Raw genomic sequence first — 27,529 nt, 5'->3', positions numbered from 1 at the left:
TGGCATGGCAAGCCGTTCCACAGGACTACATCCAGCATCTCTACGATCGTCTCCATGGGAGAATAGCAGCCTGCATTGCTGCGAAAGGTAGATATACACTGTACTAGTGCCGACATTGTGCATGCTCTGTTGCCTGTTTCTATGTGCCTGTGGTTCTGTCAGTGTGATCATGTGATGTATCTGACCCCAGGAATGTGTCAATAAAGTTTCCCCTTCCTGGGACTGAATTCACGGTGTTCTTATTTCAATTTCCAGGAGTGTAGTTTAAAGGCGTGTGATTTAGTATAGAGTTGTTAGCCAGGTCGTCAGAAAGACTTCCATGATTTCAATATGGTGAACTATTGCAATGTTACTTATTTTTCAAAATACTGAGAAGTAAGCTGTCGCCTAGGATTCATCATCAGAGTTCGGTGATCCCACGCTCAGTTCTTTTACTGTTGCCTTTAAGTTTTTGTTTCCATTACAACAAACTAGAGGTTTTAGGATTCGCATCACTAGGTAATGCTGGTTGATTCCTCATATACCGCTGATAATTAAAACTGCAACGTGAATAACCGGTTAAAAAATGGAAATTATAGTTATTGTGGGTATATGGTACAGCGTTAAGAATAGATGATTAATTAACGAGTGGTTATAAATAATGTGCAGTAACTCCGGAGGTCCAGTGTGGGCCATAATAATCGTATGGCAGTGGAACTTCGTAGATGTTCTAATGTGTTAATGCGCAACCAATTTACACTGGAAAAGAAATTTGTTCTACTTTTTGGACACCAAGGAGAAATCTGGGCCTGTGAATGGAAGAAAGACGTATAGAGATGTGTCCATACGCAATGGGTTAGGAACGGGACATTCGTAGGGAAGGGAAAACAATTGAGAAAGATAATTCTGGGAATATTATTAACCGAGGCTTACACAGTTTATTCGATATAAGCACCGGAGACTCGACTAAATGCTGCGTCTGTAAAACGACGTGATCAACAGTTACTAGCAGCAGTTCCGACGGAATCCGAGCATCGTGTTCTGTATAAAGGCCTTAAGATCAGGTACAAACCAAAAGCGTCCCTGGTTAACGCGATCTTTTAGCTATCCTCACAGTAGCAGGGTTTCAGATTAGGTGATCTTGCAGGCCATGCATCTGGAAAATCTTTGGAGATAAAACGTTCGTGGGAGTTTACGTTAAGTATATCCTTCACTGTGGAAGCGACATGAGGTGTCACCCCACCTTGCATAAAAACTGAGGTTTTTACCGAGCTGCGCTCTTCCAAAGCAGGAATCACATGCTGGATTACGTGCATACGTAATGTTACACCTGACAGACCCCCTGTAAGTATTCTCTTCAAAGAAGAATAGGCCGACAATAAGAGTTCTTGTGAACCTACACCACACACAGTCACATACGGCAAGTGCAATGGCTCTTCGTACACCAAAGACGGCTTAACAGAACCGGAAATTCGGCAGTTCTGTGTATTCTTTGCATCCTGTAGTGTAAAATACGCTTCGTCACTCCGTGGAATATTGTCCGGTTGCATGTCATCGACTTCGATCCGTACCAGAACGTTGTTGCGGATCATGAGATTTCAGATGCTGCGCCGTCTGAATTTTGTACGGTTCCAGTGTCAAACTGACCGAATAGCTTCCCGTACTGCTGACCATGGGATGGACAGTTCTCGTGACACTGCACGAGCAATAACACTGGCACTACCCGAGACGTACGCTGCATGGTCAGCTACAGCAACAGCAAGCTCGTCAGTAACAGGGTTGGGTTGTTTGGGGGAGGAGACCAGACAGCGAGGTCATCGGTCTCATCGGATTAGGAAAGGACCAAGAAGGAAGTCGGCCGTGCCCTTTCAACGGAACCATCCCGGCATTTTCCTGGAGCGATTTAGGGAAATCACGGGAAACCTAAATCAGGATGGACTGACGCGGGATTGAACCGTGATCCTCCCGAATGCGAGTCCAGTGTGCTAGCCACTCGTCAATAACTCCCACCGGGATATGATCTTCCCTTCTTCCAGGTGCCACACCAAAGTCAATCGTGTTTTCGAATTTCATTATCATCTTCTTTAAATTGTTTAAAGACTCAGGCCTCTCCTCAGAAATTTAAGTAGGCAGTACTCTCTGAATTTAGCATCACGGTTCCCGCTTTTTATGTAAAACTGTTTCATTTACAGTCTCTCTTCCCGACAGCCATACCGATCGCTCAAGTTATGGCTTGTCAACTGACAGTGGCGAATGTCGTATCGTTATACAAACTGTGTACAGCGGCAGATTTCCACCTGGTGGCCACAACTGAATTTTCGCATTGACATAGGTTTCACAATTTTGTATCCCGCCTGGAAGGCGGCGCGTGGGTCTGCTCCTGTAAACTGAAGGGTACGCCGAATGTAGGAAGGTAGGAGGAGCAGGTGAGGTAGAACAGTCGGTACTGCAGTGTGAATTTAAATCACCTTTACTTTAGCAATAAGATGAATACATAACTTTGCACTGAGGAGCACGTAGGTGTGAAGCCGGATGTCTCAAGCTCACAGACGTTACACAGGCAAAATCTGTAGTGGCTCGCCTACTATGAAATAGAAACAATGTTGCTTGGTCGTCTGCTCGGCATCAAATGGGCTGAATCTGGAGTGGCGCTCGTAGAGCTGCACAGCGCCGGCTAGAGGGCGCTGACGTCGGTGTCTGTTTTAGTGCCAACCTAAGAACTTGCACCTGCGCCGTGGCATCGTAGCTATCGATAGCACACACAGCACCTAGCCAGACCGGCGGTTGCGAATTTTTTTTTTTAAGTTTCTTAAAACTCTGTTTTATGAATTTTTTGTTTGTTTTTATATGTGTGGCGGCATGTGAAAATTATCTCCCGCCTCTTGCTATTTCCAGTGCGACACCTGAGGATGGGCTCATGAGAGCCCGAAACCGGTCGTGATAATAAAAGAAATGTACAACAGAAGCGGTATTTTCAACCTCTGTTTTCCAGTGTAAATCGGTTCCGTGTTAACGCATGAGCATATGTACTAAGTTTCCTGTCAAATGACAGTTACAGCCCACAAAGGATCTCCGTCCTGTAGCTGCACTTTCATTAAAACTACCCGGAATGTAGGTGATCTGGGGCAGATAGGGGGAGAAATGTAGTACATAGAATTCCCACGTCTGCCACCAACGGCCGGCCGGGGTGGCCGAGCGGTTCTAGGCACTGCAGTCTAGAATTGAGCGACCGCTACGGTCGCAGGTTCTAATCCTGCCTAGGGCATGGACGTGTGTGTTGCCCTTAGGTTAGTTAGGTTTAACTAGTTCTAGGGGACTGATGACCTCAGTAGTTAAGTCCCATAGTGCTCAGAGCCATTTTTTTCTTCCACCAACAATGACGCTGATCCAGCTAAGCATCGAGTCTATCCGAGCTTGGCAGACACATGCGGGTACTTAATTCTCTGCTGCTTCTACCAAAGTTCGTTAACCGTAGTGGCTGGTGGGTGTTGGAGCGCACATGTCTAGACGACCCATGACCAGAAGTTTTCAGTGGGCGAGAGCTCTGGAAAAAAACTGGAACAACGTGTGGTTGAAAGTTAACGCCATAGAGACTTCAAAGATAGGGCACAGTCACAGACCTTAAGACGCTAGAAAAGCCACACCAGCTATCTAAATTACTGACTGTGCGACCTAGAAGTGATCGTTCTGTGTGCCCAGTGGCAGTCCGTACCCTCAGGCCAGGTTCTGGGACAATGTGATAATGGCGAGTGCAATACGTCAACGTGAATTCTCCACGGAACCAAAAAGAACACGTCCATTGTAATTCTGAACCAGGACTCATGTGGAAAAACCACTTGGTGCCACTCGTAAGTTGAGTAGTGTCCTTGGGTGCACCACTATCGGTGCGTCAAGGGAGCCGCAAAACCGAGCTGCCGGCTGTGCTCAAGACGACGAAGCTCTGTCAGCGTGTATGGTGTCTCTTACATTGGATGTGACTTCGCTAAGAAAATAATGTTATTACATGATCTGACTGTCATCAGGAATGATTCGTCATACACACGCGTACTTAACGAAACGGAAATTCTTTTGGCATCTGAAATGACCTACTATTGATAGCGACATAGTACCCTAACGTTATCACAGAACATAATAACGAGGCGACGAAATAGCAGTTGCGCTGCAACTCTCGAAGTAAACTTACTGTTCGTGATTTGAAAATTATGTACTAATGTTAATAAGGGGACCGTGCGAACGTCCGTCCATCGCCATGATTCATTTTGTCACGGTGCTTAGGGAACGATTAAGACTTTAGCATATGCAAAACAGCAAGACGCAGCTCTCAACCGTTTTCTGGAAAATCGAGTTTGAAAATTTTAGGCATCCTCATACACGTACCTCGTGCAGTTGTTAGTACTAACCCAGTCTGCAGCCGAGCGGCCTCGGCTATCAGCCGTGCTGCGGAACGGACTAGCGCGGGGCTCTGAGCGGCGCTTCGTACACCTCAGGTCGCGCATACAGGGAATGGAACGTTGATTTTATCGTGGCGTTTCTGTACGAAAGCGCCATTGTCCGTCGAAATGATTCGTTGACACTGCAATACCACTATTCGCACGAGTAAACAGCAGTACTTCGCTAGCGGACCGTTGTTTACTAGTGGGAGCAGCGGTACTGTAGTGTCAACACATCTACATCTGCATCTACGTCTACATACTGACTCTGCTATTTAAAATAAAGTGTCTGGCAGAGGGTTCAATGAACCACCTTCACGCTGTCTCTCTACCGTTCCACTCTCGAACGGCACACGGGAAAAACGAGCACTTAAATTTTTCTGTGCGAGCCCTGATTTCTCTTATTTTAGCTGATGATCATTTCTCTTTATGTAAGTGGGTGCCAACAGAATGTTTTCGCAGTCGGAGGAGAAAACTGGTGATTGAAATTTCATGAGAAAATCCCGTAGCAACGAAAAACGCCTTTCTTTTAATGATTGCCACCGTACAGCAATACTCCAGAATAGGGCGGACAAGCGTAGTGTAAGCAGTCTCTTTGGTAGACCTGTTGCACGTTCAATGAATCGCAGTCTTTGGTTTGCTCTACCCACAATATTATCTCTGTGATCGTTCCAGTTTAGGTTATTTGTAATTGTAATCCCTAAGTATTTAGTTGAATTCACAGCCCTCAGAATTACGTGACTCTTCGCGTAATCCAAATTTAGCTGATTTCTTTCAGAACTCATGAAGTTGAGGAGGTATGCCTAAGTGTCAGTGATGTCTAATTCTGCACTGTGATTACCTCGGAGCGTCACGATGTCGACGCGACGTCGGGAACAGTATTGCGTAATTGGACATAATACATAAAATTGTGCGAGAACCGGTAGTAAAATTATGTAGAATTGAGGAGAATTCGAAAAATACGTGAAACTAAGGGTGAGGTGTTTTCTGGTGCAACGTAATATTGTTATTACAAATAGAAAAGTGGATTAATGTGATATTAAGAAATAGACAGAGCCCAATCCTCTCCCTATGCTGTCCAGCTTCAGGATAACCTCTCCAAGACAAATGTCACAGTTATAAAAGATGTCCATAGGGCAGGGGATTCCCGTCTTTTTTATGTATCATGACTTTTAATATAAGTAGCACTATTGCCTGGGTGATTTCTCTGCGTGACTGATCAACTCCCGATGGTTCCTTGGGGGTCTGAGAGACGGGGAGGCAAAGAACCCAGGTGTGTAACCCGACACCGGATGCGTAGCATGACACCGGATGCGATAAGATTGTTGTCTCGTCCAAAAAAAGCGTCCTTGACAACTACCCTTGATATGTGGGTTCTGGACATCCGGCACACACCACAAAGAGGGAAGACCGACGGATTGTCCGGCATGCACAAAGAGAGGGGACATTCTGCTGGCTGCCCTGCCTTATATGCAGCCTCCTATGAGTACTACTACTGTAGCAGCATTGTGCTGCTCAGCAGTGTGTGGCTCGCGTTGGTGCTGTTGGTAGGTTCACAGCATGTAATAGAGATAGTAGCGTCTCGTTTTCTTCTTCTGTTTATTGGCGCCACTACGTTTGCTAGCATTATCTGTCTGGGAGTGGCAGCAGCAGTGTTTATCAATATCTAGTACTGGTACTATTTTTGGAAGGACGTGAAGTGTTTTCCGGGTTGTGGTGTGTCGGTAGTACGGTTTGGATGAAGCAGCAGAGAGGTCCGACAGTGCGAGGACATGTTGGGACCGCTGGCAGCACACAGGCATTGCCGGATCGAGGGGCTGTAGTTGCAAGGGCCACAACCTCGTCGTGCACCGGGACCAGTACGTTGAGTTGAGTGAACATTAATCCAGTAGTGAAACCTCAACTATTTGGTGATCACGCTGTTTGTTCGTGCGTTGCTGCTCGCAGGGTCGCTGTGAGACGAACAGCAACAAGTGGAGCGTGTCGAGTTGGTGGAATCTATTAGCCACCTTCTACTGCTTGTTATTAGTTTTGGAATTTTGTTTTATTATTTGGTGAAGTGCAACCAGCGTAATTTTACTGCCTAGTGGCCGCTAACGCCCGAGTTACCTGCCCTGGAGGTTAGCGTATTTTTGCGGCAGTGTTCTTCTCCTCGTCTTGCCGATGCTGTCTGGCATGATGTGTAGTTCGACAGCCTCTTTGATTGGGGTATGAATTATGGTTTCTTTTGTCTACCTTGTTTGTAGTGGTTCCTTCTGCCTTTAATGTTTTAAACACTGGATTCTGAAGATGCAGTGCTGTCTGTCACTTCGCCCTCGCTTGAATTATTCTATCATTGTACTGGTTAGCACACGTTAGGTGGATTCAGTAAGAGGATTGATCGGCGTTTAAACTGTCCCTAGTTTGAGTTGCCATCCTGATAGGTGAGCATAGCTCTTGGCTGCCTGTCTCACCGCTTACGCAGCTGTAGCTACTTTTCTCAGATCGATCCTTGGAGCACTGTCTATGGATCACTCCCTTTTTTATTTGGTCCGATTGTGTCAATTGTTTATAAATAATATTTTCTTTATATTATTCCTATTGCTTATGGCCTTCAGCTGACAAACAATTTTGAATTCTTTCGTAATAAGGCCTTCATCCGTCAGTGTAGCTTGTGTTACAGTTAATTTTTTTTGTTTTAAAAATTATTTTGCTATTTTTAATGTGTAATTGTCTCCCTCATTTGTAATTTAGGCCTTCAGTCTTTAATTGTTCTGAAGTACTGATCGTGGCCTTCAGCCAACAAATAATTTGAATTCTTCTTAATAAGGCCTTCAGCCATCAGTCTAGCTTGTGCTACAGTCAATTTCTTTAAAATGATTGTTTTTACAAAATTATTTCCTTAATTAAAGTGTATGTGTTTACTGTGCAACCAATGGTCACTGATTAGGCCCCGTCCACACTTTTTCCTGCCTTCCTTAAGTCCCTTGTTTCAGCTACTGGTAGGACTCACGGAACAACGGCCGGCCGGAGTGGCCGTGCGGTTCTAGGCGCTACAGTCTGGAACCGCGTGACCGCTACGGTCACAGGTTCGAATCCTGCCTCGGGCATGGATGTGTGTGATGTCCTTAGGTTAGTTAGGTTTAAGTAGTTCTCAGTTCTAGGGGACTGATGACCACAGCAGTTAAGTCCCATAGTGCTCAGAACCATTTGAACCATTTTCACTGCACAACGACTGTTACGACACTTTCCATTCACACCTCCGCAGCGCCGCGCCTGGCTCGCATGTCGCAACCCAACAGGCCACCCACCCTCCGAAGAGACGTATGTGGACTCCCCAGCACACATCCCACCGGCTGGTGTGACGGTGTGAGGAGCGATATTCTATGAGGTTCATTCAAATGAAACCTGGTCAGTGCGTCTACCTTTGCCTTACATATAAGGCGGCACCACGTAACTACGGGCTTGGTGGCACCATCTATTGGTAGAGAGACTAACGCGTGCGAACCTTCTGATGTATAGTATCAGTATGGTTTTACTCCGAAGAGAAGGTGGTCACACAGGTTATCGTCCACTACCGAACATGCAGGCAAGTAAGCAGGAACAACGAGGAATGATTCGATTTTTGGCAGCGGAGAGAGTTGCAGACCGTGAAATGTATCGACAGATGAAGGCTGTGTACAGTGAGTACAGTCTGAGTCGTTCAAGTGTTGTGGAATGGCGCAAACGATTCCTTGAGGGGCGCGAGTCACTGGAAGACGATGCTCATTCTGGAGAGGCTCATTGTGTCATCACACCGGAAATTATTGCGGAAGTGAATGTTTTAGTCTTGGACAACCGCAGAATCACCGTGGACGAGATCCATCGGTTACTGGGTATTAGCGTGGCCGCTACCCACAGCATAATGCATCAACACTTGACGTTATGGAATTTTTAAGTGTTTTCTTTGCTGAACCCAAGAGTCATGTTATAACATGTTCCTGTAGACTCTATTTCTGACGGTTTTCTTTTGTAGCGTTTAAAAAAAGATAAATTATCTTCCACTTCTTTTGGCCGTCCTGTATAGCAACCGTATTGTAATTCGTTCCTTTCCTAACAATATGTTTGGCCTTTGTATGGCATCTTCAGACCACCTTATGCAGACCAGAATGGTCTCCTGGTAAAACTTCATTAAGGTCTCTGCAGGCTCATCTGACTCGACGCGTGCTTCAGTCTAGCAGGAAGCCATTTCAACGTTTTTAAAATGTTGTAAAAGGAAAATTTTAATATAACCTGAAGATGCCTCACGAATTCAAAAAAGACTACGTCTTTAAGAGAGTGCTCAGTGTTATTTCTCTCTGTGAGCTGTACAGCACTCCTTCACACGCCCAAAGAAAGCAGCTTTCAAAGCAAGACAATAGTAAACCATTTCGTACTCAATATCTGTGGCTAAAATTGTAGGTCTGCCTATTTTTGTTTTTCCTGCTTCTTCAGGTGTACTTCATGTTGAATTACCGCATAAGTGTTGCTTTTGGAACATTAAACTGTTTACCGGCGATCTGCCAAGCCATCTTCTTTTTGTGAACTACATCAGGCAACTAGGCATTTTAGACAGACTTTGATCACATTTTCCCATTATGCTCTTGGTATCTGCAGGACAATAAGAACGTGTACTAATACAAACAGACTTAAAACACGGAAAAATTAAGGGGACAGTTGCGCTACCATGCTTAAACTGAATGCCGCTGTTTCCGGATCCCAGGCGGCCTGAATCAAAAGAGCTTGCCGCAGTTAGCGGGTGAAATAAATACTGATGGGCCATCGGGATAGACTATGGGAAGGCATGGACATCGACCATACTTACACGGAGTCACTGATTTGAATAAATACTGGGGGAAGGTGATAGAAATCGCTTCGCAAATAAAAGATTTAGAAATTTGCTGAAAGAGATATATTCCGAAATTAGCATGGAACAACGTACTATCGACTGATGGCAGCCTCCACTGACATAGACACGTTCACAGAATGACATATAGAGATAGCATTCACCTACAGATATGTAAGTTGGACTGAGAACACTTCGGAATGAGGATCCTGAACCATGAGACCTAGGAGGGCACAATTCGGTGAACCTTACCGCATGGCTGGCACTGCTGCTCTCCCATAGTATCGTGAAATACAGCTGCTGAATCCGAGCATCATTGTTAGACTTAGCCCGAAGTCAAGAACCGTCGTTAAGCTTTCCCATCGCATGGCGCAGCGTATGTTCGGGCAATACGCGGTCGCAGGCGATACCTTCCAAGACCACGTACCGGAATGTGGCTGGAGCGGCAAAGTTCAGGTCGTTTGTTAACTGGTCGGCACCTCACGCTAGGTTGTCTATGGCTTAAAATACTACACTCCTGGAAATTGAAATAAGAACACCGTGAATTCATTGTCCCAGGAAGGGGAAACTTTATTGACACATTCCTGGGGTCAGATACATCACATGATCACACTGACAGAACCACAGGCGCATAGACACAGGCAACAGAGCATGCACAATGTCGGCACTAGTACAGTGTATATCCACCTTTCGCAGCAATGCAGGCTGCTATTCTCTCATGGAGACGATCGTAGAGATGCTGGATGTAGTCCTGTGGAACGGCTTGCCATGCCATTTCCACCTGGCGCCTCAGTTGGACCAGCGTTCGTGCTGGACGTGCAGACCGCGTGAGACGACGCTTCATCCAGTCCCAAACATGCTCAATGGGGGACAGATCCGGAGATCTTGCTGGCCAGGGTAGTTGACTTACACCTTCTAGAGCACGTTGGGTGGCACGGGATACATGCGGACGTGCATTGTCCTGTTGGAACAGCAAGTTCCCTTGCCGGTCTAGGAATGGTAGAACGATGGGTTCGATGACGGTTTGGATGTACCGTGCACTATTCAGTGTCCCCTCGACGATCACCAGTGGTGTACGGCCAGTGTAGGAGATCGCTCCCCACACCATGATGCCGGGTGTTGGCCCTGTGTGCCTCGGTCGTATGCAGTCCTGATTGTGGCGCTCACCTGCACGGCGCCAAACACGCATACGACCATCATTGGCACCAAGGCAGAAGCGACTCTCATCGCTGAAGACGACACGTCTCCATTCGTCCCTCCATTCACGCCTGTCGCGACACCACTGGAGGCGGGCTGCACGATGTTGGGGCGTGAGCGGAAGACGGCCTAACGGTGTGCGGGACCGTAGCCCAGCTTCATGGAGACGGTTGCGAATGGTCCTCGCCGATACCCCAGGAGCAACAGTGTCCCTAATTTGCTGGGAAGTGGCGGTGCGGTCCCCTACGGCACTGCGTAGGATCCTACGGTCTTGGCGTGCATCCGTGCGTCGCTGCGGTCCGGTCCCAGGTCGACGGGCACGTGCACCTTCCGCCGACCACTGGCGACAACATCGATGTACTGTGGAGACCTCACGCCCCACGTGTTGAGCAATTCGGCGGTACGTCCACCCGGCCTCCCGCATGCCCACTATACGCCCTCGCTCAAAGTCCGTCAACTGCACATACGGTTCACGTCCTCGCTGTCGCGGCATGCTACCAGTGTTAAAGACTGCGTGGAGCTCCGTATGCCACGGCAAACTGGCTGACACTGACGGCGGCGGTGCACAAATGCTGCGCAGCTAGCGCCATTCGACGGCCGACACCGCGGTTCCTGGTGTGTCCGCTGTGCCGTGCGTGTGATCATTGCTTGTACAGCCCTCTCGCAATGTCCGGAGCAAGTATGGTGGGTCTGACACACCGGTGTCAATGTGTTCTTTTTTCCATTTCCAGGAGTGTAGTTCCGGTTCCAACTAGCTAGGTGCTCGAGCGTTTAGCTGTCTCCTGTCGGTCCACAGACCTGGCCGCTTCCATTTACCCAAGAAGTTTCCTAACCTGCGCCAGCCTCTGGCATTGGGAGGCGGGATGTTCTGTGTTCGCGCGGGTCTCAAGACAATGAAGAAGCTCGGTTTGACCCTGAATCGTTTAACGGCCGCCACCATTTTGAACAGTTTATTAATTCATCACAAAACAACGGCAGGATGGATCTGTTTACAAATTTAGATTCCTCTGTGTGCAGGAAATAATTATTACAAGGTTTGTTTCGTTTCTGTAATTATTTAGGTGCTTCATTTGAGATTGAATCATTAGATAGTTCCAAATAAAATTGATATGCAAATTACGGATAGAGCAACGATTTGTTCTTCGTCAAAAGGTCCTGAATTTGCAACTTACTTTCAAATTCAATAATTACTCTTGACTCATCCTTTATTTCCGACACTGCGCGGCCGCACACACGCTCGTCACTGCACATGGCGTTCTTGGGAGGGTTCGTAAAACGATGTGTTACGTTACATGGTTTAAGCGCCGAAGAGAGTCCAGTACACGCGACTAGAGTCTAGTTTCTACAATTTGTTAACGGAATACATTTCAACCAAACATTTAAACAAAGCAGTTTAATCATAAGCTTTATGCTTAGGCCTCACTGTTCAAAAACACTTAAGGTTTTGAGGATCACTTGGCAATTTGTTGTAGAAATAACGAAACATATAGCTCAATGTGTAACTTTCACCATTAGCAAAACATGTAATGGCGAAATGGTGATCAAAAAGTTAAGCAGTGAAGCGGTCGACTTGTGCACCCCTCTTCAGACTAGACACTTGATCCCACTGGTGTTAAGGAAAATGCGAAACCGGGAGACTAGGCGGTACCCTTTAAAGGGGGGGGGGAGCGGGATCCAGTGTAGGTCACTTTGCACTAACATTGAACTTTAGAGTTCCATATGACTATCTTACAGCAAAGCTGTTTCTGTAACGTAGCATATTATCTTAATATGTCAGTTCTTGACCATTCTCATACCCTCATACCATTATGATGTCCGCTCCGATAGCTGAGTGGTCAGCGTGACTCATTGCCGTCCTACGGGCCGGGGTTCGATTCCCGGATGGGTCGGGGATTTTCTCCGTTCAGGGACTAGGTGTTGTCTTCATCCTGATTTCAACCCCATCCGGCGCGCAGGTCGCCCAGTGTGGCGTCGAATGTAATAAGACGTGCACCAAGGCGGCCGGACCTGCCCCATTAGGAGGCCTCCCGGCCAATGACGCCAAATGCTCATTCCCATTTCCATACCATTATGATAGGCAATTGCGGCGAATGGAGGGGTGTTTTAATTCCACGAACGTCGAAACCATGATGGAAGGCGGTGGCGGTGAATGGGGCGGTTGTTGTAACTTCACGATAGTCAAAGTTTACTTTCATGGAGTTACAACACCCGCTACATTCACGGCCACCACCTACCATAATGTTATGTGGATCTGAGAATCGATTGGTAATCGTCGAAATAAATGTCAAGACAGTTAGTGCCCCCCGGCCGTGCGCTTCTAGGCGTTTCAGTGTGGAATCGCGTGACCGCTACGGTCGCAGGTTCGAATACTGCCTCGGGCATGTTTGTGTGTAATATCCTTAGGTTAGTTAGGTTTAAGTAGTTCTAAGTTCTAGGGGACTGATCACCACAGATGTTAAGTCCCATAGTGCTCAGAGCCATTTGAACCATTTGAACAGTTTGTGTCCATTTATAAAGTTTGATATAATGTTGTTTTTCTCCATCGTGTAAGGTAGCATTCTTCTAAGTGAAGGTGACGACTTTATAGTCCGTGAACTTAGAAGTGTTTAATACCTGTATATCGAGCTCTTACAAATAAATGAACACGACTATTCCAACGATAGGATGACATTGAAGCGTTCTGGATCCCCCAATACACTGTTCTTGTTTTGTACCTCGGGAGTTGCGGAAACGCAGAGAACGTTATCGGCGACCGAGAGATTTCCTCGTTTGTACTCGGTATCGGATCGCTGGAAGGGAAACTGAGTAGGAACCTTTAGAGGTTGGCAGCAAAAACAGCGCAGCCGAAGAGACGTGCCGTAACTTCGCTAATTAGTTGGCCCTGGGGGGGGGGGGGGGGGGATCAGGAGGCATTAGCGCGGGCGGCGGTTTCAAAGACTCTTTAGGGACAAATGAAGACAGAAGTAAACCAAAGACCTCATCATGCCGAGTCTGAGACTTTCAAAGCCGCGCCGTGCCATTCACAAGTTTCCCTCCTTTGATTAAAGCGCGCCGGCCCAACAAGCCACTTTGGCCCATTGCTCGCCCTGCGGCAGGTGCAAGAATTGCAAATGGCGGAGACAGACAGGGTGGCGCGGACAATGCGCAGAGTGAAGCGCTTTCTCCGCCGCAGCTGGGGGTGGGTGAGTGATAGCGAGGCTGCCTTTCTGCGTCGGCGCAGGTGGTAATTGGCACGAGGTGCTTAAAAGCTCACAGACACAGTAACTCCGTAATGTAAGCAGATTTCTACCGAGTGCACGGCGTCTGCAACACCTGTATCTTGTGGCGACCCCAATCCCGCTGTAAAGATGGCACAGTGCAGACTTTAGATTGAACTTGAAGTTACGGCGTAAAACACATTTAAATAAAGTTTGTCACCGTTGTCATTGATCATAAAATGTTCTGGGTCGTTAGGCCGCGTATTGTTCTCTTTCTAATTCCTTCACTGCTCCATGTTTCGATCCCTCCGCTGTGATCTTCATCAGAATTCCATTGGTGCATCTGGATGGCTAGACGCTGTCGAAAGACAGCGTTTGGTTCACTTATGAAAGGCTATTTATTTCACCCATTTCCGGAGGAATCTTCAGGCTACTACTGGAGAGCCGCCGGCGTTTGATAAATGCTGACGGTACATACCTGAAGAGAAAAGTAGTCCAAAATATAGCATAACCTCGCTAATCCACTGGAAATACCGTTTGAAATATATTTACATGTTAAAACAGCAGCAAAACGAAAAGATTTTGTCGACACACTAAAAAAAACTTACACAAAAGTGTAATGTACAGTAGTGCCTGTACTGTAAAATACGTCTGTGTTGTACAGTACGATATTGTTCTTGTGTGTGAAATTTTAACAACTATACACACTCCATTATAGTACTGCATTGACACACAACTGACTCACTTCGTGCAGCAGAAGTTCTTGTAGAGAGCATTTTGTAGTTTAATTCAGACTGATGAATGTTATAGACTTGATCAGCGAAAAGCTTAAGCTCTTGAACTAAGTTTTCGAATTTCGAAACAAATTCATTGGCAGCTGTTTCTCCACCAGACAGCTTCTCATTGGAATTAATAACATTTCGAGTGCCTCCGATATAGCCAGCCACCACTCCCTGTAAACTTTTAATTTTCATTGTCTCCATCTAATTTTTCATCTAAAATCAGTGCTTCTTCTTTTATGATTGGTCCAGATGAAGTTCTTTTTCTTCTGTCATGCTCAAACCACACCATAAAAGTATTGCCTTGAATTTCTCTTTTCGTTCTTCTTGAATATTTTCACTTTTTTTATATCATCAGTTGTCATAGTACGAATTTCAAGTGTTCTCTCAATTTTTCTCCAGTCCTTAACAGTTGTTACGCCAACTCCTGTCTCACCTGCAATGATTTCAAGACAATCATCGGAGATGTTGTATTTTCACACCGCCACATTCTGTCACATAAAACACTGATTTGAGTAATGAAAGAGGCCAAGAGCCATTTATTTGCCAATGTGTAATATTTAACTACGCATGTATTTTGACGATTTACAAGGAGAAATGAATCCAGAGCCACTGACGCGCCTAAGAAACTATAGACTAATTCAGCACACATGTAAAAGCATCGATATTAAATAAAGACTCTGAAGACATTTGAATATTAAAAAAAAAAGAAGGAAAACAAGCGGTCAACCCATCGTCCACTGCCGGACGATATCACTCGCTTTTTATCTCCTGTATAATACGGACGCCCCATTACATAGGCGTCATTGTAATTCGTTAAACCCTACAGATAAATAGTCATTTTGTTTCATGTGGGACTATTATGTGTGAAAAACGCAGAGTACTTAATGAATGGACATTTCTACGTGATTTCTAAACTTTTCAAACCACTCAACCTCCGTCATTGTTGTTGACGAAGTGTTAACATGTTATATGTACGTTAAGTCCAAGTTCGTAATTATAGTGTTAATTACTCTAAATTTGTGTTGCTTTGGTAGTTGGACAACCTTAATCATTTACTTTCCATGTGCCAAGTTTTTTTACAGAGCCGACCGTGTCCAACGTGTCATTGTGCGGACAGAACAGTCGAGGCCGACGTTAACATACTACTTATATTCACCCCTTGTAATAATCTTCAAAAATAGTTTTAAACTGGCCCTTAGGTACATTTTCAAGGAGAATGACGTCCGGGAATTTCTTAGCAAACTTTACTTCTCTAATCGCACATCGCTCTCACAAAGCCTCACTGTTCCACAATGGTACGCGTCACTTTCTAAACGGGAAAGGGAGCCACGCAAGTATATGTTGCTTCCCGTTCTCAATCTGATGCTTAATAATAATAATAATAATAATAATAATAATAATAATAATATTTCCTTACATCAGACACCTTTGCCTAAACTTAGAAGAACTTTCGGTTTCTCCGCTAATGGCAACGTCAAATGTTTACGTTTAGTTGATGCCACAATCTAGTTTTAAATAAATGAATATGTAAGAAGAACAATGTCACTAATGTACAAAACATATGTGTGGAAAATAAGACTTATTGATTCAGTTAGGTACAAATTATTTCATACTAAAACTGATCTAACTACCGCAGCCATCATCGACAAATACCGTCTGATCTGTATCACAGACGATGAGTCATTGTCTAGTCCAAACAAACACCACAAATGGAATGGGTGGACTAAACAGGGAGTCGGACCATCCGCGGTCGGATTAGTGAGGTTCTACTCTATTATTGTTGTTTTATCGTCCCTCTTGCTTCGTGACACTTGTTTTTGTTACCGCTCGCCGTGGTTGGATGTTTACTTCCGCGATTGTGTGTAGCCACAAACACGAAAGCCTGTGGCGATCTTCTATATTGAAATTCAAGCCATTCTTCGATATTTCAACCGTCTGAATGACTTTCCTTCTATAAACACTTCTTTCTCTCGCTGTCACTCACATGTTCTTTAAGTCCGTAACCTGACCACATTGATATTGGTGTTTCGCTACTGCTGATTTTACATTTTGCCTTAAACGCATGTGGCTTTCGTGCTTTTGACGTTCTTTTACGTCCATTCAGTTTTGCTAATATATACTTTGCCACAACCACATGTCACTTCATATTCGCCATGTTGGTCGAGTGGTGCCGGCCGCGGTGGTCTAGCGGTTCTGGCGCTGCAGTCCGGAACCGCGGGACTGCTACGGTCGCAGGTTCGAATCCTGCCTCGGGCATGGGTGTGTGTGATGTCCTTAGGTTAGTTAGGTTTAAGTAGTTCTAAGTTCTAGGGGACTTATGACCTAAGATGTTGAGTCCCATAGTGCTCAGAGCCATTTTTGACCGAGTGGTTCTAGGTGCTTCAGTCCGGAACCACGCTGCTGCTACGGTCGCAGCTTAAAATCCTGCCTCGGGCATGGATGTGTGTGATGTCCTTAGATTAGTTAGGTTTAAGAAGTTCTAATTCTAGGGGACTGATGACCTCAGATGTTAAGTCCCATAGTGCTTAGAGCCATTTGAACCATTTGAACTTCATATTCTCCAGCAGTGTGGTAGCGGTCAGACACATTCGTTGTACGTTGGTAGAAGTCTCTTATATTGTACTGCTTGAAAAATGTAGCCCCTATACCAGTCTTCCAAAGGATTCATCCTGTGTAAGAAAATAAAACGCCTACATCGGTCCTTGTGGTCTTATTTATTGTGTAGCTATCAGTTTCGCCGCTTCAGTGCGTCATCTTCAGGCCTTAGTTGATGCTGAAGGGGTTATCACGATCCGTATACATGCTGCATCAGTGGTCAACATAACTGATTTGTGCAGGCGACCTATAAGCGTGACGTCAGTACTCCAACCATCAACTGCCAACTGACTGGATTGTAGTAACAAACGGTATCATTACAGATGGATTTAAAAGTCGGTCACTGAAGAAGTTTGAAAGAGAATATGGGATCAACTAAGGAGCGAGATCTTACTATCAACATTTACATAATGTTAATTGATTCAGATTCGCTAAAATGAATTGAGCGGAGGATGAATATGGAATTTACGAGCAGGATGTCAGTTCAGCGAAAACCGGTCACAAAGTCTGAACCCGCGGTCTAAGAAATATGCTTGTAAAAGGCAAATATCTGGGTTCGAATGCCGGTCTAGCATTTCATTCTGTTATTACTGAGGTCTTCACCCGAATGATTGTCTTGTAGCAGCTCTACACGCCAGTTTGTGCTGTGCAAGTTTCCGCACCAGTGCAAAACTACTGCACGCTACTTAAGGCTTTAGTCAAAAATGTGGAAATACAGCCAGAAATTCATGCTTGAACGTAAGTGCAGATGCTACCCAAGCCCTCAGGTCGCGCTGTTGTATGTGGCCACGGAGGGCACCCAAGCAATGTTCTCAATACGTTGCAAGTGTCAATGGCAGTCATAACAGAGTTCTGTATAGTTGTGAGTGCATTATAAAGGAGCTAAGTGAAATCGAACGTGGGCTAATTGTTGGTGCACCCGAAATGGTGACGCTGTGTTCCAAGACCGCAGTGCCTCTGTTCAACAGATCGCATAGTCCTGGATCGGATCTGTGAGCAAGAGGATAAATTGTTGGACTTCTCCCGGCCACCACAGCCAACGTATTTAAACATTACTGGGACTTTGTGGTCTACTTTCGAGTGAAATATGCGTTATCGCCCTTCATCTCCACCATCCTTAGGTAGACTTGCCACTATTTTCCAGGAAGAATGTTACATCATTCCCTTGAACCCATACAGGATGTGTATATATCCATTTCGAGACCTGTATTTATCCATTTCGAGTTGACTGGATGCTATTTGGAATACCAAAGGGTGCATTACACCGCATTATGCGTAGTAATGTGTTGCGTGTTTGATGTTTCTGTATTTCGCTCCAGCCCCTGTACATTTGAACATGCCTACTTTATTCGAGTCTCCCTCTTCGTTCGAAACTTTTACCCCCCCCCCCTCTCCCCCCACTTCCTTCCATTATGAAATTAGTATTTCCTATACGCATCGAAATAATCAGCAGCCAGCTACGTAAAAGAAATCTAATTTCTCCAGCGGTTTCAGGCATTTAGTGAGCTTCTTCAGAAGGTTGTCACCGACAAGATGCATGCAACATATACTTCTTTATACCACCTTTTTACAGGCACTATAAACTACATGACGACAGCTGCTGTATCTTAATGTTGGCAGCCGCAAATAATGCGATACTTACAACCATCTGAAGAAGCACACTAAGTGCCTGAAACCGGTTAAGAAATTAACTTTCTTTTATGCAGCTGGCTGCTGATCATTCCGATGTTTACAACTGCAGCTGCTGAAGATGTATAAAATACTATTTCCCTTACTCTTTGTGTTGTGTCCTATCATCCAATCCTTTCCTTTAATCAGACTGAATCAAACATTTTTGCCACATTCGTTCAGTATCTTTCCGTTAGTTATTCGAAAATCATTTTCCATTCTGCACCATTCTTGTGTAGCGACGCATTTCAATACTTTCTATTCTCTTCTTGTCTGACTTTTATAATGTTCTCGCTTCATTTCGCACAACGCTACACTAAAATAATTTCAGGAAAGCCCTCCTAATACTTAAAGTAATACTGAGTTTAAACGAATTGTTCATTTTTTTTATCCTTTTTTTGTACTTGCGTCAGCATTTTATGCATTGCCTCGGCCGTCATAATTTATTTTGCTACTCAGACTGCAAAATTTATTTAATTCTTTCATTGTCTCATTTCTTACCTTACAGTCTAAAGTATATTACAGCGTCATTATGAACTTCGGTGTTCCTATATTTTTCTAGAACCCAAACTGATCATCCGAAAGGTCGGTCTCTACCAGTTTTTCCTTTCTACTGCAAATAATACGTGTCAGTATTTCGCATCTACCACTTATTAGACACACAATTCGATAACATTCAAACCTATTAGCGTCAGCTTGTTTGTTGCAATTAGGATTTTTATACCCTTCTTTTGAAGTATATATATGAAGTATATATACGAACAACAGCGGTCCTATCACACTTCCTGGTGCACTCCTGACGATACCCTTGTCTCTGATGAACACTCGTCGTCGAAGACACAATACCAGGTTCTATTATTTAAGAAGTCTTCGAGCTACTCATTTATCTGCGAATTTATTCGATATGCTCGTATCTTCGTTAACAGCCTGCAATAGGGCACCGAACCAAATTCTAGAAATATGGAATCTGCTTGATTCCCTTCATCCATAGTTTTCAGTATATCACGTGAGAAAAGAGCAAGCTGAGTGATGCTTTCTAGAACCACACTGATTTGTGGACATAAGCAGCTGACCCTCAAGAAAGTTTATTATATTTGAACTGAGAATGTGGTCAAGGATTCTGCAGCAAACAGAAGTTAGTGTTATTGGTCTGTAATTTTGCGGGTCCCTTCTTTCACCTGTCTTATATACTGGAGTCACCTGCGCTTCTTTCCAGTCACTTGGGACTTTGTGCTGGGCAAGAGATTCACGATAAATGCAAGCTAGGTAATCGAACTGTGATTCCATCCGGAGCTGGTGATTTATTTATCTCGGAGGAAGGTCCTGAGGAAAACCGATGTTAAAAAAGCTCCTCTGTGTAAGGGCCACCGTTCACGACGTTAACAGTGGGATCTCGACTGTAGATCCGAAAGCCAAAGCATGAAAGATATTCAGGCCTAGGAGTTTGCAAGCGCCAGGGTGGGCTACTACCAGTATACGAGCCCTGAGTGTCTTTGATGCATACCGAATCTGGGCAGAAAACGCTCCCGTGACGGAGATGAGGTCGTTACTGAAACTATGGAGATGGGTGTCAAAATTTAACAAGGGGGGGGGGGGGGGGGGTGCTCCCAGCTTCTGAAACGTAGACTAGTCGATAACTGCAATGGAGGAACGGGTGTCAAATTGCAGGTCCACCAGTGCTTCATTAATGAAAGAAATAAGATATCATCTTCTTCGAGGTCGTAATAATGGATTGCACAATGCAAGAGACCAGAATGGGGTCGGCAGCGTCGTATGTCTATCCCGAATCGGATGATTAAACCTGCATCGCCCTTTAAGACTGGCAGACTACCGCTTTGTCACCCGACTTTCCACAGGTGGTGCATTTTGCCCGTCTATAGCAGCATCATTGGCGATGGCGGCTGACAAAACATTGGCTGCAGGAAGGAAGCTATCTGTGCCGAGGCTACCCGGCGGGACCTCATTCGGCTTCTGGGCGGAGTGACGAGTAGACGGAGTGCCATGAGCGAGACAGAAGGCAAGTACCGAAGGCGGATCTAGCAATGTCGTGGAGTACGCAAAGATTACTCAAAGCTCGAATGAGAGGCAGACGCGCCTCCAGAGCGGAGCCTTTGAGTTCGTGAGGTAACATCTTGTCTGGGGAATGTACAGTTATATGATACGTATGAATTAAGAGGTATAGGAGCCCTTACATTGTGGGTCGATACAATGCAAAGGGCAGTCGCTGGAGAGCTATTGAGGGGGGGACTATACACTCCCTGTATGACTCAGAAGACAGTCAATGGCAACTAAAAACGTTGTGGCGCGCCACCGCTACGTGTATGTGGGACTTGAAGTGCTCAAGGTGAATATGACACGTCGCCTAAGGGAGGGCATGTGGTTTTACCTTGGGATGAAGTTGCAGTATCAGTTGATAAAGTGATGGACCGGCGTTGGCCAGTAGGAAAACACGTTGTCGTGCCTCCCACGTGATGTTATAGCACTTCGTCTTGAGGCCACGAGTGGCCTACCGGGACCATCCGACCGCCGTGTCATCCTCAGCGGAGGATGCGGATAGGAGGGGCGTGGGGTCAGCACACCGCTCTCCCGGTCTTTAAGGCGGTATTCTTGACCGTAGCCGCTGCTATTCGGTCGAGTAGCTCCTCAATTGGCATCACGAGATTGAGTGCGCCCCGAAAAATGGCAACAGCGCATGGCGGCCCGGATGGTCACCCATCCAATAGCCGACCACACCCGACAGCCCTTAACTTCGGTGATCTCACGGGAACCGGTGTGTCCACTGCGGCAAGGCCGTTGCCCCACGTAATGTTATGGATCAGAATATGTTCCATCCGTGCAATGTAGCAGAATCGAATTTCCAGAAAGGCAGTGGCGGTGGCCGGACATTGTTGATGGAACCTTAAAGTTGCACTGCTGTCCGGAAACCTCAGCCATCGACAGGGCGAGAGTGGCGTGTCTCTCCACCAGTAGTTCGTTGGTGTGTTCCATCTTCTGCAGCAGAAAGATTACTGGGTGGGTCAGGTCCACAGGTTCCACGGCAGTTGCCGTGATCAAAGCTGTCCGAATTCGGCATTACCTGCAACTGTTGCATAGACAGTTGGATTAAATCCTCGTCCCCAGCTGAAGTATCCTGAACTTTGAACATTTCTACAAGAAACACACGAGTATATAGTTCATTCTCTATGTTTAAGAACACAATAAATTCAACACATATTGTCTTGGTTGACCGCCAGAGTAAAAAAGTAACCAAATATGTAACTCTTTCTTCACTGGTAAATAATTTCACAGCTAAACCCAAGTACTTGGAAGAACAAAAGGAAGGCTTTCACAGTCAGAGTTCGTTCACTACTAGCTGACTATCAACTAGTCCTCGCTCTCCTTGAGTGGAGCACATAGGAACATATTAACTCTTAAGTTACGGTCTGTACGAGGTCACAGTTTCTACTGTCTCGCCAAGTGAGTCCAACAGAATATCAACAGGCCCGCGGGCCGGTTACGAGGTCCCTTTGTGGAGGCGACGGCGGCTGGATCCGGAGAAGGCTTACTCTTGTGGCTGGCTAAGTCTAACTGCCGTAAAGTCGTAGATGTGGTCCTTAGCACACGCGCGGGAGAGGTACATGTTTTTCTCATTGGTACCCCTAACATAGGCTGAAGCAGAAAAAGGTTCGTGGTGTGAGTGACCGCTCTTGCTGATTTACACGCCCTCTGTACTGTCGTTCGATGTACGCGAAGGCCCTCTGCAGGTCACGCTGCAAATGACGGAGTCGGAACGTCGTGGAGTCGCTGGTGCTGAGCTGCCAACCAATCCGACGGCGTTGTGTTGCCGTGTGGCGTCGGCACTTGACGGCTTTTGGGACACTCCAATGTTAATCCAAGACCGCCAAATAAAAATTTCTGACGTTTCTGAGCCTGTACGCATCTCAACTGACGGATTGGATGATAGCCTGCACGGAGAATTGGCTATGAAGAAGCTATATATGAGATGGGTGCCTGCTGATGAAGTCTGGTCCATTATTGTACACCAGAGTGAAAACGACAGCCCAAATAATGTATGAGGCTTGTGAAAGTACACCGAAGAAGGCAAAGACCATTTTCTCACCTGGTAAGGTGATGACCACTGTTTTTGGAGTAGCCAAAAAATAGTTCTCATAGGTTACTTCAAAAACGCCGGAACCTTAGGTGGACCATATTATGCTTCATTATTGGATCCTTGGAAACTCGCGTTGACTGAAAAAGGCCAAGTTTGGTATGGAAAAAAGTTCCACCAGTGTAGTGTCCCGCCGGCCGCTGTGGCCGAGCGGTTCTAAACGTTTCAGTCTGAAACCGCGCTGCTGCTACTGTCGCAGGTTCGATTCCTGCTCGGGCTTGGATGTGTGGTGTCCTTAGATTAAATAGGTTTAAGTAGTTCTAAGTCTAAGGGACTGATGACCTCAGATGTTAAGTCCCATAGTGCTTAGAGCCATTTGAACAATTTTTGTAGTGTACCATCCCACAGATCAGCAAAAACAATGGCGAGAGTGCATGAATTTCTGCTTTGAATTGGTTCCCCAACCACCCTATTCACCAGAATTTGTCCTGATCCGTAACTTGAAAACTTGGCTTGCTGGGAAGAAAATTTCATCAAATGAGGAAGTGGTAGTTACAGTCAACAAATATTTTGCAGAATTTTTCAGATGGGATGAAAAAGATGCATGATCACTGTCTCAAGTGTATATCCCACACTGGAGACTATGTGGAGAAGTAAGGTGAATTGTTTAGGAAAAACATTTTTGTTGCTTTTTTACCAGACGTAACAAACGACCTTTTTTATTATTCGATGGTGCCGTTAAAGGGAAATGGTACGTATATTCAAGGTAATACATGCGTTAAAAGAGAGTTTTAAACGAGGTAATTAGCGGCTGCTGCTAACTTTACATCTATTTTAACAGGGTACCGAGGAGCTGACGTTTTTTCCGTAGTATTGTTAGTGATCGGTGGACCAAATATATGCAGCAGGTGAACTATGGATATCGGGCATGGTATCCCAGTACTTTCCTATTTTTACGCAATTCCAAGTAATGAGCAGCACATTACTGCTGACAGGAATTATTTCTGGGCCGGCCAGAGTGGCCGAACGGTTCTAGGCGCTACCGTCTGGAACCGCGCGACCGCTACGGTCGCAGGTTCGAATCCTGCCTGGGGCATGGATGTGTGTGATGTCCTTAGGTTAGTTAGGTTTGTTCTAAATTCTAGGGGACTGATGACCACAGCAGTTAAGTCCCATAGTGTTCAGAGCCATTTGTACCATTTTGTACCAATTATTTCTGTAGATCCATATATTTTGCTGTTGTTTAGTTCACATTATGAACCAGTGATCTCCTTGCCGCTATCGGTAAAGTTCCCTCCACCGTACCTGTTGTTATCAAGACTTTCTGGCTACTAGTGCGGCCATAGACGGGTGTCTCTGAATGCTTCTGAGGTGTTGACGCAACCGTGTGGACTGCTCCCTTATCCTCTCTGGGGCTTTTTCTGCTCCCAGTATATTGATGAGAGCTTGCACAGACAGGATGACAGCCTCTGCAGTTGTTGATAGGCAATTCACTGGTGCACTACGGATGTCTCGATGGTAAGTCTCCCCCTTACCAGACTGGCCACCGAACGTGTCGACTCCTGTTGGGAGGTCGAGGTGAATACTTTTACTTACGATACTGCTAACTGGTGTGTGCAGAGAACTATGGATGCGTCTTATGGGATTTCCTTCCAGTTCACACAAATCCTTTGGTCTATAAAAGATTATCGACGACAAGGGCCAAATGGTAGGAACATAGCCTCCTATCGGAGCAGCATGGGGAAGGAAAACGGCGCTCTCTATACGAGATATTACTTTTTCGCAGCTAGCACCTTGTGTAATTTGTCTGTTACAATCCTGTCAAAGGAGAAGTTGGAAAAAGTCATGACTGGGTACGATTATTTTCATTACTCGACAAAACTTATTATTTATAAATGCATATTTGTAAAGAATGTATGTTAGTTGAACATTCACATAATGAAAGAACTGAAGGCATGGAAACTGGAGAACAGACGTTTGAATGTCGACTTGACTCAGTATTACCACGACTTTCCTTTCAGCTCAGAATGTCACGTGCCCACATCAGGGTAACAACAATTATTTAGCTATTGTACCGTTCCACAGTGTACTTTTCAGGAAATGAGACATGTAACCGAATGTAAACTTTGCCATTTAAGGACCTGGGATGGAACTGGGTGCAAACACGACCATATCTAGCAACCAGCTGGACGTTGACTATTAAACACAAATTAAACAAGAATCCCTATATGGACGAGGGGTTCAGATTTAGGACTCCACCTTTAAAGAAATGAGAGAAATTAGAAAAATTTTGGTTTTGTTAATGGTTTAAAAAAGTGCATACTTGTGTCCTTTTTGTACACAATCACCGTTCTTGATATTTTGGAGAAAATTTCTTCACACATGCTACATAAAGTTCGCTGTTTAGAATTTTAATGAATTGTGTACTGAAATTGCGAATATTTCTTTTGGACAAGCGTCACCCATCATGCATGAGGATCACAAATTTTTGAGTCATGATTCTTAGCAGCCGTGTTTCAGAATATTTTGGAAATGCTAGAGAAATTTTCTGTCATTATTCAAAGATTTTCTATCACGTCTGCAATCAAACACGCTACAAGATAATCGGCCTGGCCAGAGACCCCCACCTCTATGCTAACTGTGAGTGCTTGCATGTGCTCAGACCCAAGGCGGCAGAGCCTTTCTGCTAGTTGTGAATGCTTACACGTCCTTAGATCCAAGACAACAGCGCCTCACTTTCTTTTCATTCACTGCAGCCGCTTTATACTCTGTTTCACACTATAGACAATGCGTTTCGTGAGCACAACGTACCGTTGCTTGTAGAAATCGAACAACTGAATAATATTCCCAGCTGATGGAATTTGTGACCCTGCCCTTAGTCCAACACACTATCTTACAAAAGCAGATGTCAGTGACCTGAAGCATTATGAAAGTGACATTCACAAGGCACCACTTAACGACGCTGTACGTGTCTGGAACAAAACGTCTTTTGAATCACATTTTAAATGAAATACGCATCAAATTTAGTGACCCGCCTCTTACTGCAACTTGGCTTTTCAGTAGTATTTCGACGAGTTAATGATTAACACATTCAAGTGCATGTAGGTCTCTATGGAATCTGAGATCACCTAGTAATTTAATTTATCAGTATTTTAACTACTTTTTTTTTACTTTTTCTTCAAACAGATCATCAGAAGATGACCTTCTAAGAAGTCGGAGCAGTTAATGATGCAATTTGCATGACCTGACACTGCAGAAAGAAAATAAAAGAATTTTACTGTTGCTTTAAACGACCATATAGGTCTCTATGGAATCTGAGGTTAGCTAGTAATTTAGTTTATCAATAATTTAATTACTTTCATTCTTTTAGTTACTCTTCAAACAGATAATCAAAAGGTGACCTAAGAAGTCTGAACTGTTGATGATGCAATATGCATGACCTGACGCTGCAGAAAGAAAACAAAAGAATTTTACTGTTGCTTTAAACGTCCTCAGATCGATCTGCAACGAACTCTTTATTTGGTGGTTCGCTCGATCGTCCGCTGAATGAAGCGTTTATTTCTTATAATCTACGGAGCAACTAATTAACTAGGCTTCACTCAGTGTCAGCTAATTGGCTTATACCTAATTCGACTAGATCGCTTGATAAATTACGTCCTTCATCGGGGTGCAGCAGAAATTTCGTAATGAAACTGTTCTTCTTGATCCATCGTTTACGCATAATTTGTTAGACCTAGCAGAGTGTTCCATACTTAGCCTCGCGAATCTTTGTGCACCTCTAAATTCGTGCATAAAAGGTAATTTTATGATTGACAAACCACTAAGAATAGAAACTTGAAATTCGGAAAGGATGGTGATCTTATGCTGTAGACATTATTTAAGAAGAGATTTTAGAAAATCCACTCCTAAGGGAACGAAAAGCTTTTTGAAAATATGTCGCTAAAAGGTAATTTTGAAGGGAGAACTACGAAAATTGTTATTTGGTTCCCCGGATAAAAAAGTAAATTCATATGTGTTTCAGTGTTTTTGGAAATTGAACTTCTAAGTGGCTGAAATAGGGGTATGAAGTGTTTTATGAAAGTATTTCATTTTAAAAGCAATTTTAAAGCTAAATCTATGAAAATTTGAAATGTTTCAGCGTCTTTGGAAATTTAGTCCCCAAGGGGAGAAAAACGGGATGAACATTTTTATGAAAATATTTCATTTTGTTAAAAAGGTATATGAAAATTGGTATTTGACTTATAAAGAAATATGTATTAGTGGATCAAATCTTCTATGGAAATATCACCACAGAAACTCAAAATTCAGAATTAACAAGGGCCTCAGACTCCAGCTACCAGGATTGCTTTTTGGTCAGAAGTACAGTTGCAAAGGCCATGCTTGTGTGGCCTTTCGAGTACTTACCGTGGAAAGTTTAGATGATGATGCAGTTCGCGAACAACATAAAAAGGATGCATAAGATCACAATATCAATAAAGAATTACTTAAGATATTAATAAGTATAAGGGGTTGTATCGATTGTGGCGCAAAACCACTGAAACATTAGAATAATTACGCAGTTCAGTTGTCTTGCCGAGAAGACAGCACCTTTTTTGTTTATGAATCAGTCCAGATCGGACGCATATCTGCCATCGCTGCAGATAATTATTTGGCAAACAGCCATAATTCTATATTATTGAGAGGCAATCTCACTATTCGTACTCACAGTTGCACAAAGCAACAGAATTAATGTGTCTATGTAATTTAATTTC

The sequence above is a fragment of the Schistocerca cancellata genome, chromosome 5, assembly GCF_023864275.1.
Source record: "Schistocerca cancellata isolate TAMUIC-IGC-003103 chromosome 5, iqSchCanc2.1, whole genome shotgun sequence".
In the NCBI taxonomy this organism is placed as follows: Eukaryota; Metazoa; Arthropoda; class Insecta; order Orthoptera; family Acrididae; genus Schistocerca; species Schistocerca cancellata.
The sequence above is the reverse complement of the archived record's forward strand: the minus strand, read 5'-3'. Positions refer to the sequence as shown.